The sequence below is a fragment of the Mobula hypostoma genome, chromosome 8, assembly GCF_963921235.1.
Source record: "Mobula hypostoma chromosome 8, sMobHyp1.1, whole genome shotgun sequence".
Classification (NCBI taxonomy): Eukaryota; Metazoa; Chordata; class Chondrichthyes; order Myliobatiformes; family Myliobatidae; genus Mobula; species Mobula hypostoma.
In genome coordinates, this window is record NC_086104.1 from 37,917,948 (window position 1) to 37,935,414 (window position 17,467).

General features: G+C 40.2%; 1 long non-coding RNA gene across 1 annotated transcript in view; it reads right to left on the reverse strand.

The window, feature by feature from the left end:
• Positions 1 to 16,977, reverse strand: part of LOC134350472 (uncharacterized) — a 40,530-nt gene extending 23,553 nt beyond the window's left edge. Inside the window, exons 1-2 of the long non-coding RNA XR_010018904.1 lie at positions 16,909 to 16,977; positions 1,603 to 1,689 (exon numbers count right to left, since the gene is read on the reverse strand). This is a non-coding gene — a long non-coding RNA (uncharacterized LOC134350472). The remainder of the gene's footprint in view (positions 1 to 1,602; positions 1,690 to 16,908) is intronic.
• Between the last annotated feature and the right edge of the window lie 490 nt (positions 16,978 to 17,467).

Genomic DNA, 17,467 nt, shown 5'->3' on the forward strand with positions numbered 1-17,467 from the left:
AAGCTCCTCGTGTGATTTAAGGTGATTATCCCATCATTTTGAAGCCTTTATTATAGTCAGTACATGAATTTAATGAGAAAACAGATGTTCTTTCACTTTTTTGTGTCTTCTTTTTTTTTCAAATGCGGTTCTGTTATAGCCTGTGATCTAGATTTTGGTGGTGTGTTTGAGCAATCTGGTGCTTTGCTGAGGGTGCTTTGTGAGATGTGCAGCCTTGAAGCCAGGAACCAATCTCGCTGATTTAAGTGTCGAGGAAGAGTGAAATCATCGAGGCGAGTGCAGAAGGCGAGCGGGTGTTCAGCGCCGTCTACCAGCCTCTCGTTGGCTACTGCCAGAAGAAGGTGGCTGCGTGTGGCGTCCTCTCTCTTAATACACTACTAAAAATGTATACATCTTATGCAAAATATAGAATATTTTCAAGCTATTTTACAGCATGAATAGTTCACAACTATTTTAATTCTCCACAATTAAACAGGAGAAAGCTACAAATGAGTACAACCCATGAAGGAGAAAAGAATAATTGACAACAGCTCCAGTATTTCCAGGTTTAACGTATACTAGGAGGTAGTCTCAGTTTCATTCTACGTTGCTGACAAATATAATTAATGTCATTATCATTACAACTGCAAAATTCAGCCCAACAAGGCAGAATTATCAGGCTCTTCACAAGTAATGAATTACCTGTTGAGCTGCTGCAAACATGATAACCACTCTCTACGCAATAACTGAAATGATTGGACATCTGTTTCTCCTGACATGACTTGAGAATAGGATGTTGGCCAGAATACACGAGCATGCTGCTGCTCTTCAAGAAAATGTCATGACTTTTATTACGTCCAACAGAATAAACATTTCTTTCTGCATTACATTAATATGGATGAGAACTTAAAAGCGATTAATCACCATCAATGAAAAAACATCAGCTTTTGCCAATTGCAAGGCCTTGAATATTTTGCAGGCTGATTAGAAAGGCCCACGGGTATTAATTAAGCAATCCTGTATTACATCTTGACAGCGCCAAGTGTATAAGAATTGGAAAACACCTAACAAATGTGTTGTACATTAAGTTAAAACTCATCAAGGATACATTATTGCTGCAGTACTCATTAGTGTGGTACTAGCCAGAATTATGAGAGGAACTTTCATTGGACCTCAGGCTGATTTTCTCATTTTTGTGGTCAAACCTATTGGCAAGGAGAAGACTGATGAGAAGCTTGTTTTATTCTCACCACAGTAACTGAAACACCTCTTGTGTCTGATTCTGTTTCTGTCTACTGCAGTTTTTGGAAGAAGACAAAAGGCTAATTGACTCCTGGATTGACAAATCATCTGTGGAAATTCTATGACCCCCCTACAACACAGAAAAACCATTCAGAGCATGCATATACATTAAAATTTATGTATTGACAATATCAGGGTTAAACATATTGTTACCAATTGTAAATGAAAAAACAGGTCTGTTATCTAATCACATTGTGCTACTCCGTCCTTGTCTGATAGAGCAAAAATGTACTGTTCTCATTGAAAGCTTTGCTATAAAGAAGACACCTTCAAAACTAGAAAGTAGAATCTCAGAAACTTGGATTACTCACAAAGGCCTACCTTTATCTTTTGCATTTCCAAATTCGCAACACTGAAATTCTTGGCAACAAAGAATCTTTCATAATGTGTAGACAGGATTCTTCACAGCTGAAATGATTGTAAATAGACAATGAAAAACAGGGCTATTTTGAATTAATTTTATCATAAATTTCCTTGCACTGTCAATAAAGCTTCTTTGTATGTGTTTGCAGTTCAACAACAAACAGATATTTTAAAAATGTGAGTATTAACTCTTTCAATACTGTGTTTTTTTTACTCAAGGTCCAGGCATTTCATTGTATTCAAAATAAAATAAACTGAAATCAAAATAAACAATTTTGAACTTTAACATTATAAACTGAGTGAAAATAGACTCGGAGACATACAGTACATGCCTAGATATTGTTTGTATTTCAGTCCTAAACCTCACGATTCTTTCTGACATGCTGATATTGTGGTGACTCAGTTTTAGATAACCATCTCTCTATAAAAACAGTGGTTTGTGCTGTCATTAATGTCAGCCAGCATGTCCCTACAATAAAACAATTACTTAAATCTATTTCAATTTACATTTCCAGCCCTCCTGGTCTCTCTGCATATACCACAGCAAGTGCTGCATCCAATGCAGAACATTAATGCAGAAGATAGAGAAGTGGTGGGTGGAGAGTGGTGGTGGGCAGTTAAAGTTTTTCAGTTATTTGTCTCTGGTGATATGGAGAGGAAGAGCAATGGAAAATGGGCAATGAATTAACCCAGGAACAACCTGTGATTCTCTCCAGTACCTTTAGACCCTTTATCAAAGATAACATCCTGTTTGTCTCTACCTCCATGTTAGCTGGCTATCCTCTTAACAAATCCACAAGCTCACCTGTTTATCAGACCATAATCTGAATCAGGTTTAATAGCACTGGCATATGTTGTGAAATCTGTTGTTTTCCAGCAGCTGCACATTGCAATACATAGTAATTAAAAGCAACCCCAACACAATTAGAAATATATATAAAAAATTAAATTGTCAGTGGTGCAAAATAGTGAGGGAGTGTTCATGGGTTCACTGTCCATTCAGAAATCTGCTGGTGAAGCGAAAGAAGCTGTTCCTGAAATGCTGAGTGTCTTCAGGCTCCTGTAACCTTCTCCCTGGTAGTCGCAATGAGAAGAGGGCACGTCTCGGGTGAAGGATGCCACCATCTTGAGGCATTGCTTTTTGCTAATGTCCTGGATGCCAGGGAGGCTGGTGCCCATGATGGAGCTGGCTGAGTTCACAACATTCTGCAGCTCTTTCTGATCTCGTGCAGTGGCACCTCCACACTAGATGGTGATGCAACCAGTTAGAATAGTCTCTATGGTACATCTGTAGAAATTTGCGAGCGTCTTTGGTGGCATATCAGGTCTGCTCAAACTCCTCATGAAATGTAGCTGCTGTTGTGCCATCTTTGTAATTGCATCAATATGTGGGACAGAGGATAGACAGTCAGAGATGTTGACACCCAGAAACTTGAACTTACTCACCCTTTCCACTGCTGATCCCTCGATGAGGACTGGTGTGTGTTCCCTCCGCATCCCCTTCCTGAAGTTCACAATAAATTCCTTTGTCTTATTGACATTGAGTGTAAGAGTGTTGTTGTGACACTATCTAACTAGCTGATCTACTTCTGTCCTGTATGCCTACTTGACACCATCTAAAATTCTGCCAACAATAGTTGTGTCATCGAAAAATTTATAGATGATGTTTGAGCTGTGCCAAGCCACACATTCACGGGTGTAGACAGAGTAGAGCTGAGGACTAAGCGCATCTTTGAGTTGCAACAATATTGATTGTCAGCAAAAAGGAGATGTTATTTCTGATCCACACTGACTGTGGCCTTCCGGTGAGGAAGTCAAGGACCCAGTTGCAGAGGGAGGTACAGAAGCTCAGGTTCTGGAGCTTGTTGATTAGAACTGAGGTTATGATTATGTTGAATGCTGAGCTGTTGTCAATACACAGCAGCCTGAGGTAGGCATTGCTATTGTCCAGATGATCGAAGGCTGAGAGCAGAATTAAGCTATTGCGCTCATTGAGTCTACTCTGCCATTCGATCATGGCTAGCTTATTTCCCTCGATCAGAACCAAACTCGAGTTTAATATCACAGGCATATGTCATAAAATTTGTTGTTTTGCAGCAGCAATACATTGCAATACATAATAAAATAAACATAAAATGTATTAAGTACATATATTTATACTCACACATAAAAATTAAATTAAATATGTAGTGCAAAAAGAGTAAAAAAAAAGAAAAAATACTGAGATAACAGACACAGATACATTGTCTATTCAGAAATCTAATGACAGTGGGGAAGAAGCTGATCCTAAAACATTGAGTGTGTGTCTTCAGGCTCCTGTACTTCCTCCTTGATGGTAGCAATGAGAAGACAACGTGTACTGAGAGATGGGTGTTCTTAATGACAGATGCTGCCTTTTTAAGGAGTTTCCTTTTGAAGATGTCCTCAGTGGTGGGGAGGCTAGTGCCCATGATGGATCTGACTGAGTTTGTAATTTTCTGCAGCATTTTCCGATCCTGGCCTCTCCATACCAGATGATAACACAACCAGTTAAAATGCTCTCCACGGTACATCTGTAGAAATTTGCTAGAGTCTTTGGTGACATACCAAGTCTCTTCAAACTCCTAGTGAAATACAGCTACTGTTGTGCTTTCTTTGTAGTTCTGCCTTCTCCCTGTAGCCTTTGATGCCTTTACTAATTGAGAGCCTATCAACCCCCCACAATGAATTCCACAGATTCACTACCAACTGGCTAAAGAAATTCCTCCCCATCACTGGTTTAAATGGATGTCCTTTTATTTGAGGCCATGGTCTCTGGTTCTAGAAACTGCCACTATTAGAAACATCCCTTCCATGTCCATTTTGTCTAGGCCTTTCAATATTCAGTGAGAACCACCACCCTCCACATTCTTCTAAATTCCTGTGAGGACAGGCCAAACACCAGCAAAAGAGCCTCATATGTTAACCTTTCAGTCCCGGAATCGTTCTCATGAACCACCTCAGGACACCCTCCAATGCCAGCATATTGTTTTTAAGATATGGGGACCAAAACTGCTCACTTTACTTCATATGGAGTCTGACCAATGCCTTATAAAGCCTCAGTAAACGTCTTCTTTTATTTCAAGAAGACTTGTATATTCAAGTCTTCTTGAAATAGACGCTACCATTGCACTTGCCTTACTTACTATTGACTCAACCTGCCAGTTAAACTTTAGAGAACCCTGCATGAAGACTCCAAAGTCCCTTTACACCTCTAATTTCTGAATATGTTCTTGGTTTGGAAAATAGTTTAGCCTTTATTCTTTCTACCAAAGCGCATGACCATACAATTCCCTACAATGTATTCCATCCACCGCTTCCTTGCTCATTCTTCTAATCTGTCTAAGCCTTTCTACTGATTCTCTGCTTCCTCAACACTACCTGCCCCTCCACCTATCTTTGTATCATCTACAAGCTTAGCCACAAGGCCATCAAATCCATCAAGATCATGAACATATAACATGGAAAGCATCAGACCCAACAGCAAACCATGCAGGACACTCCAAATCACCAAGAGCCAACTGGAAAATGTCCCTTTATTCCCATTGTTTGTCTCCTACCTGTCAGCCAATCTTATCAGCCTCACGTATGGCAGCTTGTCAAAGGCCTTCTGAAAATCCAAGTAATCAACATCCATTGACTCTCATTTGTCTCTCCTACCTACCTATTATTTCCTCAATGAAGTTGTGCCTTTATCTTCAACCACTAGGCTGTCACTACCATTCAGTGTTTTGAACCAAATATTATGATCCCTTCCAATGGGTGCATCGCAGACATAATTACAGAGCAGACTGGGGTCAAGCAAAGTTGTGTCATTGCACCAATCCTCCTGTCAGTTTTCTTTCTCTGCAGAACTGCATCCCTTTCTTTAGAAAGCTCCAATTGGAGTTAATGTACAGAACAATCAGGAAGCAGTACACCCATCATCATTTCCACTTCAGAACCAATATTGGTGATGATTTTTCAAAGTTCAAAGTGAATTCATTATCAAAGTAGGTAAGAATCTCAAGGTAGTATCATGAAATACTGCCTTCAGATTCATTTTCATGCACATTTTCACAGTAGAACAGAGAAATACAATAGAATCAATGAAAAACTACACACTTACAAAGACTGACAAACAACCAATGTGCAAAAAAACAAACTGTGCAAAGAAAACAAAATAAGTAAATAAATAGTACTGAGAACACGAGTTGTAGAGTCCTTGAAAGTGATTCATAGGTTGTAGAATCAGTTCAGAGTTGTGGACACAGATGAAATTGTGCCAAGCCATCAGTGACTCCTTCACTAAAGCAGTGAGCTGTACCCTATACTGTTTTCTACCAACCATATAACAGACATCAAGGGCCTAATCATTTAACCAGTTCAGCTGGTGGAACACATTGTTTTCAACACAAGCAGCCCATTCTGACTTCTGACATAGTTAAAGTTTTCTCAGAGAACATAGAAAGCATTTCAAGGAAGTTCTCAAAATAGTTTAAAAAAAAATGTAATATTCCTACCAAATCATGGGAATCCATTGCTTATGTCTGGTCAAAATGGAGAAGGAGTTTGAGCCGGTCACCAAGCACATATAGTCTCTCAGGATGAAGGCACACAGAGGCCATTGAGAAATAGTGGATTAGCACACAACATCTCATCTACCATGCCCATCAAGAGGTTCCATTCAGCCAAGGGCAATCCCATTTATCAGTAACCAAAGAACTACAGAACCTGAGTGGAAGCAAGTTATTCCTCGCCCCAAAAGGCTCTCTAAGAAAGAAATACGAGAGAGCAAAAATTAACTCTTCATTCATATGCATAAAATGTTGGAGGAACTCAGCAGGTCATTCAGCATCTATGGAGGAGTGTAAACAGTTGACGTTTTGGGCTAAGACACTTCATCAGGACTGGAAAGAAAGGGGACAGAGGCCAGAATAAGAAGGTGGGGAAGGGAAAGGAGTGTAGCTCTCAAAGCAGCCTCCTCTACATCGGTGATATCCAACTTAAATTGGTGCAACACGCACAACACGCTGGAGGAACTCAGCAGGTCGGGCAGCATCCATGGAAACGAACAGTCAACGTCTTGGGCCGAGACCCTTCGTCAGGACTCGGCCCGAAACATTACCTGTTCGTTTCCACGGATGCTGCCTGACCTGCTGAGTTCCTCCAGTGTGTTGCGTGTGTTGCTTTGACCCCAGTATCTGCAGAGTATTTTGTGTTTAAATTGGTGCACCACTTTACCAAGCATTTTCGCTCCATCTGCTACAATACTTCTCCCATTTCATGGTCATAAATACATTTTAAATGCTTAAATAAGATGTCTGCCAAACATAGGGTGTCAAAGGACAAGCAACCCTGAAAAAACTCCCACATTTGTTTGTCCTCTTGCAAGGAGTTGAACTAAAATCTTCCAATTCAGAGGTAAGAAATTTTTCAATTGAAACTAGCGATTTTATCCCCATATGATGGTGCTTTAAAATTAAATTGTGTCAGAACTTTTAAAAGGCTACAATATCCTAAACCATTTGCTATCCAATAGTCTAGTTAGCTGAGTGAGATGCCCACTGTTTTCTACTAATGTTGCTGCATAATGATGACAACAACTTAAATATGTTTGGGTAACCTAACATCTTGTTTGCTCTTACATTAGACAAATGCTTCATTTCTATTTGCACTTTCCTCAAATGGATTTGCTGAGGAACACAGCAGCAAGTCCATACACTGCCATGGTAAGGCAGCATAGTCGTATCCATGACTACCAGAAGTTTTACATCTAAAAGCAAAGCCGGCAAACATGCCTGACCTCTGATCATTGTCCTGAGGTTCAGAATCTGTGAATTGCCAGAGCACTCAACTTCAGGAAAATATTAAGAGCTAAGTTGGATAGGTACATGGAGCTTAGAAAAATAGAGGGCTGTAGGTAAGCCCAGTAATTTCTAAGGTAGGGACGTGTTCGGCACAACTTTGTGGCCCGTTTGGTCTAAATACACCACTGCGCAAATGGGTGTTGGACTTCCTAAAGAACAGACCTCAGATAGTCAGGGTATACAACTGCTCCTTCTTCTCCATCATCCTCAACACAGGTGCCTCCCAGGGCTGTGTGCTGAGCCCCTTGCTGAATACTCTGCTCACACATGACCGCAGGGACATACAGCTGAGTAATCAGATTGTCAAGTTTGCCAATGACACAACAATTGTCATCACCAACGAAGATGAGATGGCCTACTAAGAGGAGGCGGAAGAGCATGAGGCCATCTTCCAGGCAAATGACTTGTCAACAGGACAAGAGAGATGGTTATCAGCTTCAGGAGAACTCATACCACTCACACCCCTCCTTACGCTGGCAGCACGGCATTGGAAGCAGTTTCAAACTCCTGGGAGTGCACATCACACACAAACTCTCATGGTCTCAAAACACATCCTACGCAGTCAGGAAAGCTCACCAACTCCTCTAGTTTGTGAGGAGGCTGAAGAGAGCTGGGTTTTCCACATCCATGCTCACATCATTCTACAAATGCGCAGTAGAGAGCATCCTTACAAACCGCGTCACTGCTTGAATATGACAATTGCACCGAGGCGGACAAGAAGGCTCTACAATGGGCAGTAGTCAAAACTGCCCAATGCATCACTGGCAGCAGTGTACCCATATACATAACTATACTGTTTGTCCCACTCCCATCAGGGAGGAGGCTACATAGCATCCACGCCAGGACCAGCAGACTCAAAAACAGTTACTTTCCCCAAGCGGTAAAGCTGATCAACACCTCCACCCACTAAGTCCACCACTAGTGCATCAGATCCAGAGTAACAACTGTTTCATTCTCCATATACATGTGTATGGAAATGACATTAAAAGATCTTGAATCTTGAATATTGAGAAACTGAACTGCTTACATTCTGTAGGACTTGTTTTCTAAGGGCTGATTCAAGTTTAAAAAGAATCTCAAACACTAAATTGAACTGTAGCCATCAAAGCCAGTAATATTCCATTAAAGAGTGATGAATAAATAACAGGCTAATCTGTCTTTCAGTGGAGTTGTTTCAAAGTGGAACATTGTCCCAGACAACAAGCTTTTTTTTTAACTGAAATTGGTCTGTTTACTCTAACTAAGTAAGCATTGACAATTCTGAATTGAGCCGTTCTGAAGAGCAGAAAAGTATTTTGATTGAAAATTCCATAGCTTTCCTAGTTTACATCAATATTTTGGGTCGAATAGAATGTATGTAACTTCATGGCAATTTTTCAGATTTGTATATTCATAAACTTTAATTTTCTCTGTTTACGTATCATATATTGCACACTAAACAAAACCTAGGACTCTGCAGCAAATCATGACAAAGATGTTCTGAAATAAATAAGTGAAGGTGCATGTGGCTTATTTGGTGAAATCAAACCTAGCAGAGACCATGCTAGGAAAAACTAGATCATGTCTTCTTTTAACACACATAAAAGTTGCTGGTGAATGCAGCAGTCCAGGCAGCATCTCTAGGAAGAGGTACAGTCAATGGTTCGGGCTGAGACTCTTCGTCAGGATGAAGTGATGCGAGTCCTGACAAAGGGTCTCAGCCCGAAACGTCGACTGTGACGTGAATCCTGATGAAGGGTCTCAGCCCGAAACGTCAACTGTACCTCTTCCTAGAGATGCTGCCTGGCCTGCTGCGTTCACCAGCAATTTTTATGTGTGTTGCTTGAAATTCCAGCATCTGCAGATTTCCTCGTGTTCTTGTCTTCTTTTGTTTCATTGATCACTAATTTGGCTCTCACAGACATGTGAATAAGTAAAAGAATAGGTATTTTCTTTTTGGACTGGAGAGCCAGTGATTTAGAGACATGATTAAAATCCAGATATCCATTTGGTGAATTTACCTTCAGCTGGTCACATAAATCTGGAATAAAAACTTGGTTTCATGTTGGTATCCAAGAAACTGGCAAAGTGCAATAAAATTCATAATGGTCACATGCAAGAAATTCATCGTCTTTACCAAATCTGCCTACATATGACTTCATTCCTACAGAAATGGAGAAATAAATATAGGAAGCTTGGAGTAAATGAAGTGCTCGAGGAATATAAAGAAGTAAAAAGAATCTTAAGAAAGAAATTCGAAAAGCTAAAAGAAGATATGAGGTTGCCTTGGCAAGTAAGGTGAAAATAAATCCAAAGGGTTTCTACAGTTATATTAATAGCAAAAGGATAGTGAGGGATAAAATTGGTCCCTTAGAGAATCAGAGTGGACAGCTATGTGCAGAGCCAAAAGAGATGGGGGAGATTTTGAACAACTTCTTTTCTTCGGTATTCACTAAGGAGAAGGACATTGAATTGTGTAAGGTAAGGGAAACAATTAGGGTAGTTATGGAAACTATGATGGTTAAAGAAGAGGAAGTACTGGCGCTTTTAAGGAATATAAAAGTGGATAAGTCTCTGGGTCCTGACAGGATATTCCCTAGGACCTTGAGGGAAGTTAGTGTAGAAATAGCAGGGGCTCTGTCAGAAATATTTCAAATGTCATTAGAAACAGGCATGGTGCCCGAGGATTGGCATACTGCTCATGTGGTACCATTGTTCTAAGAGTAAACCTAGCAATTATCAGCCTGTAAGTTTGACATCAGTGGTGGGTAAATTAAGGGAAAGTATTCTTAGAGATGGTATATATAATTATCTGGATAGACAGGGTCTGATTAGGAACAGTCAACATGGATTTGTGCATGGAAGGTCATGTTTGACAAATCTTATTGAATTTTTTGAAGGGGTTACTAGGAAAATTGACGAGGGTAAAGTGTGCATGTTGTCTATATGGACTTCAGTAAGGCCTTTAACAAGGTTCCACACAGAGGGTTAGTTAGGAAGGTTCAATCGTTAGGTATTAATATTGAAGTAGTAAAATGGATTCAACAGTGGCTGGATGGGAGACGCCAGAGAGTAGTGGTGGATAACTGTTTGTCAGGTTGGAGGCCGGTGACTAGTGGTGTGCCTCAGGATCTGTACTGGGTCCAATGTTGTTTGTCATATACATTAATGATCTGGATGATGGGATGGTAAATTGGATTAGTAAGTATGCAGACGATACTAAGATAGGTGGTGTTGTGGATAATGAAGTAGGTTTTCAAAGCTTGCAGAGAGATTTAGGCCAGTTAGAAGAGTGGGCTGAAAAATGGCAGATGGAGTTTAATGTTGATAAATGTGAGGTGCTACATTTTGGTAGGACTAACCAAAATAGGACATACATGGTAAATGGTAGGGCATTGAGGAATGCAGTAGAACAGTGATCTAGGAATAATGGTGCATAGTTCCCTGAAGGTGGAGTCTCATGTGGATAGGGTGGTGAAGAAAGCTTTTGGTATGCTGGCCTTTATAAATCAGAGCATTGAGTATAGGAGTTGGGATGTAATGTTAAAATTGTACAAGGCATTGGTGAGGCCAAATTTGGAGTATTGTGTACAGTTCTGGTCACCGAATTATAGGAAAAATGTCAACAAAATAGAGAGAGTACAGATGACATTTACTAGAATGCTACCTGGGTTTCAGCACCTAAGTTACAGAGAAAGGTTGAACAAGTTAGGTCTTTATTCTTTGGAGTGTAGAAGGTTGAGGGGGACTTGATAGAGGTATTTAAAATTATGAGGGGGATAGATAGAGTTGATGTGGATAGGTTTTTTCCATTGAGAATAGGGGAGATTCAAACAAGAGGACATGAGTTGAGAGTTAAGGGGCAAAAGTTTAGAGGTAACATGAGGGGGAACTTTACTCAGAGAGTGGTAGCTATGTGGAACGAGCTCTCAGTAAAAGTGGTAGAGGCAGGTTTGATTTTGTCATTTAAAAAAAAATTGGATAGGTATATGGACAGGAAAGGAATGGAGGGTCATGGGCTGAGTACAGGTAGATGAGACTAGGTGAGAGTAAGCGTTCAGCATGGACTAGAAGGGCCGAGATGGTCTGTTTCCGTGCTGTAATTGTTATATGGTTATGTACATATCTAACCATTATTTTCACCACTTAATGCTTGTTTTTCAAGTTTCCAACATCTGCAACAATTCACTTGTCTATTCTTTGGCTGAAACTAACTAGACCAAACCTGAATTGGCATTTAGTTGTGGAAATTCCAAGTGGGAATGTCACATCATATTAAAAGCAATATGTCAGAGTGCATCTGAGACACTCTGATACATACTGCAACTAGACATTTTAAAGACTTTAAGCTGAATATTCTGTACATAACATAGCATCAACACAAATGGTTGTGATTATTGCTGATTATAAATTACAGTGAAAATTTGAGAGTTTGTCAGTAACACTATAATATGTGACAATCACCATAAAATGAGCATTGCAATCAATTGAAGAGAAGTCAATTAAGAACATAAAAAAATCTGTCATCCTTTTCAAGATAAATTAAATATTCTGTATCTATAATGAGTTATTTTTCCATGATCACTCCTCAGCCCTGTTGCTGAGCCAGCTGTGTGCATTCTTCAGTCAAATGCAGAAAATATTGTCATCGTAACAGCAAAACAAATAGTTACAAAGTCGGAAGGGACCTTTATTGTGACTGGCCTTTTAGGTTTTCTCAGTTAGAACATTTGATTTGCACAGAAACCATGTCATGAATATCATTGTTATTTACATATTTGTTTGATCATCTTTAGCTTCTATAATATACCATTTAACACATCCTTTCCTGATGAAAATGCTCAGTTAAATATGTGTCAATGTTTTAAATTGATTTAGCTTTTATAAACATTCATTAAATCTACTGTGGGACCTAAGCAATCATTTATTTGACTGGAAGTGAAGGATTAATTTTAAAATACTAACAAGCAACTGCAGAAATGTCCTTTCTTTCAATTGTTTTTTCTCTCCAACTTTCTGTGAGAATATTTATTAAAGTGTAACTTTATCTCACCTTGGGCATCTGCTAAAATGATGTTAATCATCGGTAAGATTGCTGCCCTGTCACACTTTAAAAGGTTATCATTGTTGTCAGCCAGTTAGCAAATATTTAACTGGGCCTTCTGATCACATGACTTCATTGTTCCTTCTGACTTACTACTGAAGCAGATAATTAATTCCAAAAGTCATGAAAATTTGTAATATGCTCTCAAACAAGATATTTGCTATAATTTAGTATGTTCTAATATGCAAAAGAATAATATTGCACCAGTGCAAATATAATCATGCAAATAGTGTCTCCATAATTACAATGAAGCTGATTTTTTAGATTTTTCTCTTTTTCTCTCCTTTAGGAAACCGATCTGCTGAGGTTTAGATTCCCAAATCTGGATGACTTTGGAGCAAAAAAAAACACATTGCATCATTAGATCTGCTCATTCCAATTAAAAAAAAATCAGTCATGGCTTATTACTTAAACAGGGCAGTAAACACATTTATTTTATTATTCTCTGTTCTCCTTTCTTGACATTGCCTTCTTGTACTAAATTGGGGTGCTGGACTGTTGCTGGCAATCCAATCATCTGAATCATCCTCATTGATGGTAATAAGTTGTATATTTTTGGAGGTTACTTATTCATAACCAATTCATATATTTTCCAGCAAATAACAGCGGGCAACAATCAAATTCCAAATGTTCTCCTTAGCTGCCCTCACTGTCCAGGTTATGCCATCTTCTTATTACTGCCATCAGAGAAGAGGTGCAAGAACCTGAAGGTCCGCCCTCAACATTTTAGGTACAGTTTCTTCTCCTCCACCAACAGATTTCGGAACAATCAATGAACCCATGAACACAGCCTCACTATTCCTCTTTAACATTAATTAATTATTTTATTCTTATTGTAACGTCGTAATTTTTATGTATTGGACATACATGTCTTGCATTTTGACACAAAACAACAAATTTAATGACATATGTAAATGATTAAAAATCTGAATCTGGTTCTGTGTCCAGGGATGCAGTCTATGGACAGGGGATTGACCGTGACTCGGGATTTCTTCTTTCAAAGAGTTTAGAATCCTTAAAATTCTCAAACTAAGAATCCTGGAATATTGAGTCATATATTATGTTCAAGGCTCAGATAGACTGAATTAGCCATGATCTTATGGAAAATGGAGCAGGCTACTTTTTCTGCACTTCCTAATGCTATTAAATTTATACCCCCTATTTAATTACCTCCATGTTAAGGAATGCTCACACTAGGCAAAGCCTCCTAAAATTTTCATTTACTCAATTTCCTCCATCCAAAAGCAAACAACACCGGCCTGGCCATTATTTCTTCATGCCAAGTGGCTCCAGCCCTGGTCCTTAACTGATCCCCTTTTAGTCCTTTCACATCATTCCTGTACTGTAGTGACCAGAACTGCAAATCATACTGGGCAACCTAGAGCTTTATGACCTTCCCATTCTTAACGTTTGCGCCTAAGAAATGAGTATCAGAACCCTCTGGGATAGAGAATTCTAAAGAATCATTACCATCTGCAGAAAGAAATTTCTTCTCATCACAGCCCTAAATAAACTTATCCCAAAATTACACCTCCTAGTCCCAGACTCATCATCCCGACACCCATTCTGTTGAATCTTATTAGAATTATGTAGGTTTAAAAAAACTTTATTTTTCTCAGTTTTAGAGAATACAGGCCTAGCCTACTCAATCTCCTCTTATACAGCAATCCTGACATCCACGGAAGGACTAGTGGATCTGACTTGCATACCTTCTTCACTCAGGAGACCAAGTGTTGTACAGCATTTGAAGTGCACCCCAAGGCATGGTATCCTCAAGCTCACTGGAAGAAAAACTGAACCAACATCAGTGTCCTCTCCCAGGTTAGCAACCCAGCACCGAGGACCTAGTGCACTGAAATGTCAACGTTGACCTGGCCACATATTTCACATGTCCAAAATCACATTTACGAAACAAATCTCTGTTGCACAAAGGCGTTAACTGCCAGAATGAAGAAAAGGATTCAAGGAAGGACTCCCAGTGTGTCGTGCCCTCTTGTTTCAAATCATCCATCTTTGTCCCCGTACCTAAGAAAACCAAGGTAGCATGCCTGAGAGCCTGGTTAAAGATTATGTCTGCAGCATACTACCACCCACACTGGACCTTCTATAATTCGCCTACTGACGGAACCGTCTACCGATGACGCCACGGCCACAGCACTACACACCATCCTCACTCACCTGGAGAAGAGTGATGCAAAGGTTAGAATGCTGTTCCTAGACTATGATTCAGCATTCAACACCATAATTCCCTCCAAACTTGACAGGAAGCTCAGAGACCTCAGCCTGCTCCCCACCTCGTGCAGCTGGATCCTAGACTGCCTATCAATTGCCAGCAGGTGGTAAGGATGGGCTCCCTCACCTCTGCCCCTCTAACCCTCAACACAGGTGCTCCCCACCCCAGGGTTGTGTCCTGAGACCCCTCCTCTACTCCCTTTATACCCACGACAGATGACACAAGCAACACACATCAAAGTTGCTGGTGAACGCAGCAGACCAGGCAGCATCTCTATGCACAACTTTGATTGGCCTTATTTCTAGCAGTTATGACCACAGCCTACAGAGGAAAAGTTGACACCCTGACACAGTGGGGCCAAGATAACAACCTTTCCCTCAAAGTCCAAAAACCTAAAGAGCTGATTGTGGATTACAGGAGGAATGGAGACAGGCTCGGCCCGATCAACATCAATGGGTCTGCAGTTGAGAGGACGAGTAGGGTCAAGCACCTCAGTATACACATCACCGATGATTTCACCTGGACTGCACACAGCGGCTGTGTGGCAAAAAGAAGTACAACAGCGTCTCTTCCACCTCAGGCGACTGAAGAAGCTTGGCATGAGCCTCCCAATCCACAAGACCTTCTACAGCGGCACCATAGAGAGCATCCTGACCGGCTGTATCACCACCTGGTATGGGAACTGCACCAACCTTGATCGCTGGGCACTGCAGCGAGTGGTACGGACAGCCCAGCGCATTGGTAGATGTGAACTTCCCTCCAGTGAGTCCATTTACAGCAGCAGGTGCAGAAAGAAGGTCTGGGAGATTATCGGGGTCACCAGTCACCTCAAACATAAACTACTTCAGCTGCTTCCATCTGGCAAGCTGCAGCATTAAAGCCAGGACCAGAAGACTACAGAACAGCTTCTTTCTACAAGCTATTCGACTTATAAATTCACATGCCTGTACATTGCAACAGAGTCATTATGGAAATATTTTTACTCTCCACGTTGTGGGATGAACGTATAATTTAAATAAACTGTAATTCTAAAAGCCTCCTGAATGCATACAACATCCTTACTGACTGCTAGGAATTTTTGGCTCGTGAATAGTTAAACTGGTGAACAGTAGACACATAAGTGTTCGAGAGAACACCTTACCTCAGAGGCTACCTGCTTGTCCATCTGCCTCATTGGTGTAAGAGTTTATCATGTTCCACATTAACCTCATCAGCAATTTCAAATCCCACAAAACCAGAGTGGAAGCAAATCGTCCTCAAACCCAAGGGACTGAGACAGCATTGCATTAGGGTATCTTTACTCTTCCTGTACTCAAACCCTCATGTAATAAAGTCCAAGGTGCCATTTGCCTTCCCAATAACTGGAATTTCTACTCTTTTGTTTGTTATGTGCTATGTCATATGACATAGAAGATCGGGGTCTTTCCATGTCCACAATTGTTCTTGGCAAATTGGTTTGCCATTAGCTTTTTCTGGGCAGTGTCTTTACAAAGTGGGTGACCCCCAGCCATTATCAATACTCTTCAGAGATTGTCTGCCTGGCATCAGTGGTCACGTAACCAGCACCACCTGCTCATACGGCCATCCATCACCTGCTTCCATGACTTCACGTGACGTGTAATATCTTGGCCATGGGGGACCAGCAGGCTGGCAGGGGAAGGAGGGAGTACATTACACCTCCTTTGATGGAGAGATATCTCCACGCCACCACCCTGTAATTTCCACTAGTTATGTCTTCAAGGACATAACTACTCATCCCAATGCAGCAAAATTTTCACTTAACAAAATTATTTTTATAATTATATTTCATTATTCAGCTGGACCAACAATGCAAGCTTATTGACCATAAGAAACTTCAAGATTAAATCATTCTTCTCCACCCAATATCCATATTCACTTTTCCAAGTAGAAATCAGGATGATGACTCCTTCCCCGTTAACTCTTCTCCTACCTCAGGTTGAAGATGTATTGGTTAATCCAGCCTGTAGCAGAATTTGCAGCAGGGCTTCAGGTATGTATGCCTTGATCACACCCTGCAATGAAATTACTTATCAAGCCATTTTAGAACTTAAACAAATTACCTTGTGAGAAATTATCCTTCAGCAATTACACCCACTTATCCGTAAACATGAAAATTCTTTTCATTCCTGCTGACTCCATGGTCTAAGGAGAACAGCAGCAGAGAGCACACGACATTTACTGTAGATAACCTAGCAGATTAACCTAAATACTAACAAGCCATGGTTGGTAGCCTGAAGTAAAGGGAGAATGATCTGCAGTTAATTTGAAATTATTACTTACGTTTTCTCCCAATATAGATTATGCAATAAAAAAAGAAAATCCATTAACTCAGCTAAATTGGCTTTCCAAGCAAACTATTTGTTTTTGTTGTAGGTGGTCTGAGTACTGAGAGAAAGAAATCCAGGTTATTTATTACAGTAATACAAATGAATGCTTGTTGAGGATTCCTTGCTCTTAGTGTTCCTAAATTATTCAGCATTGGCCTAAACTGCAAGTGATTTAATGTTTTTGAACTGTTCAAGGTGAAGTTACAGATAACAGTTTATTTGTGCTTGAACAGGAAAGAAAAACAATTTCAGAAAGGAATATTTTTGTAGCTTTGTAATTGTTTGTATTTGA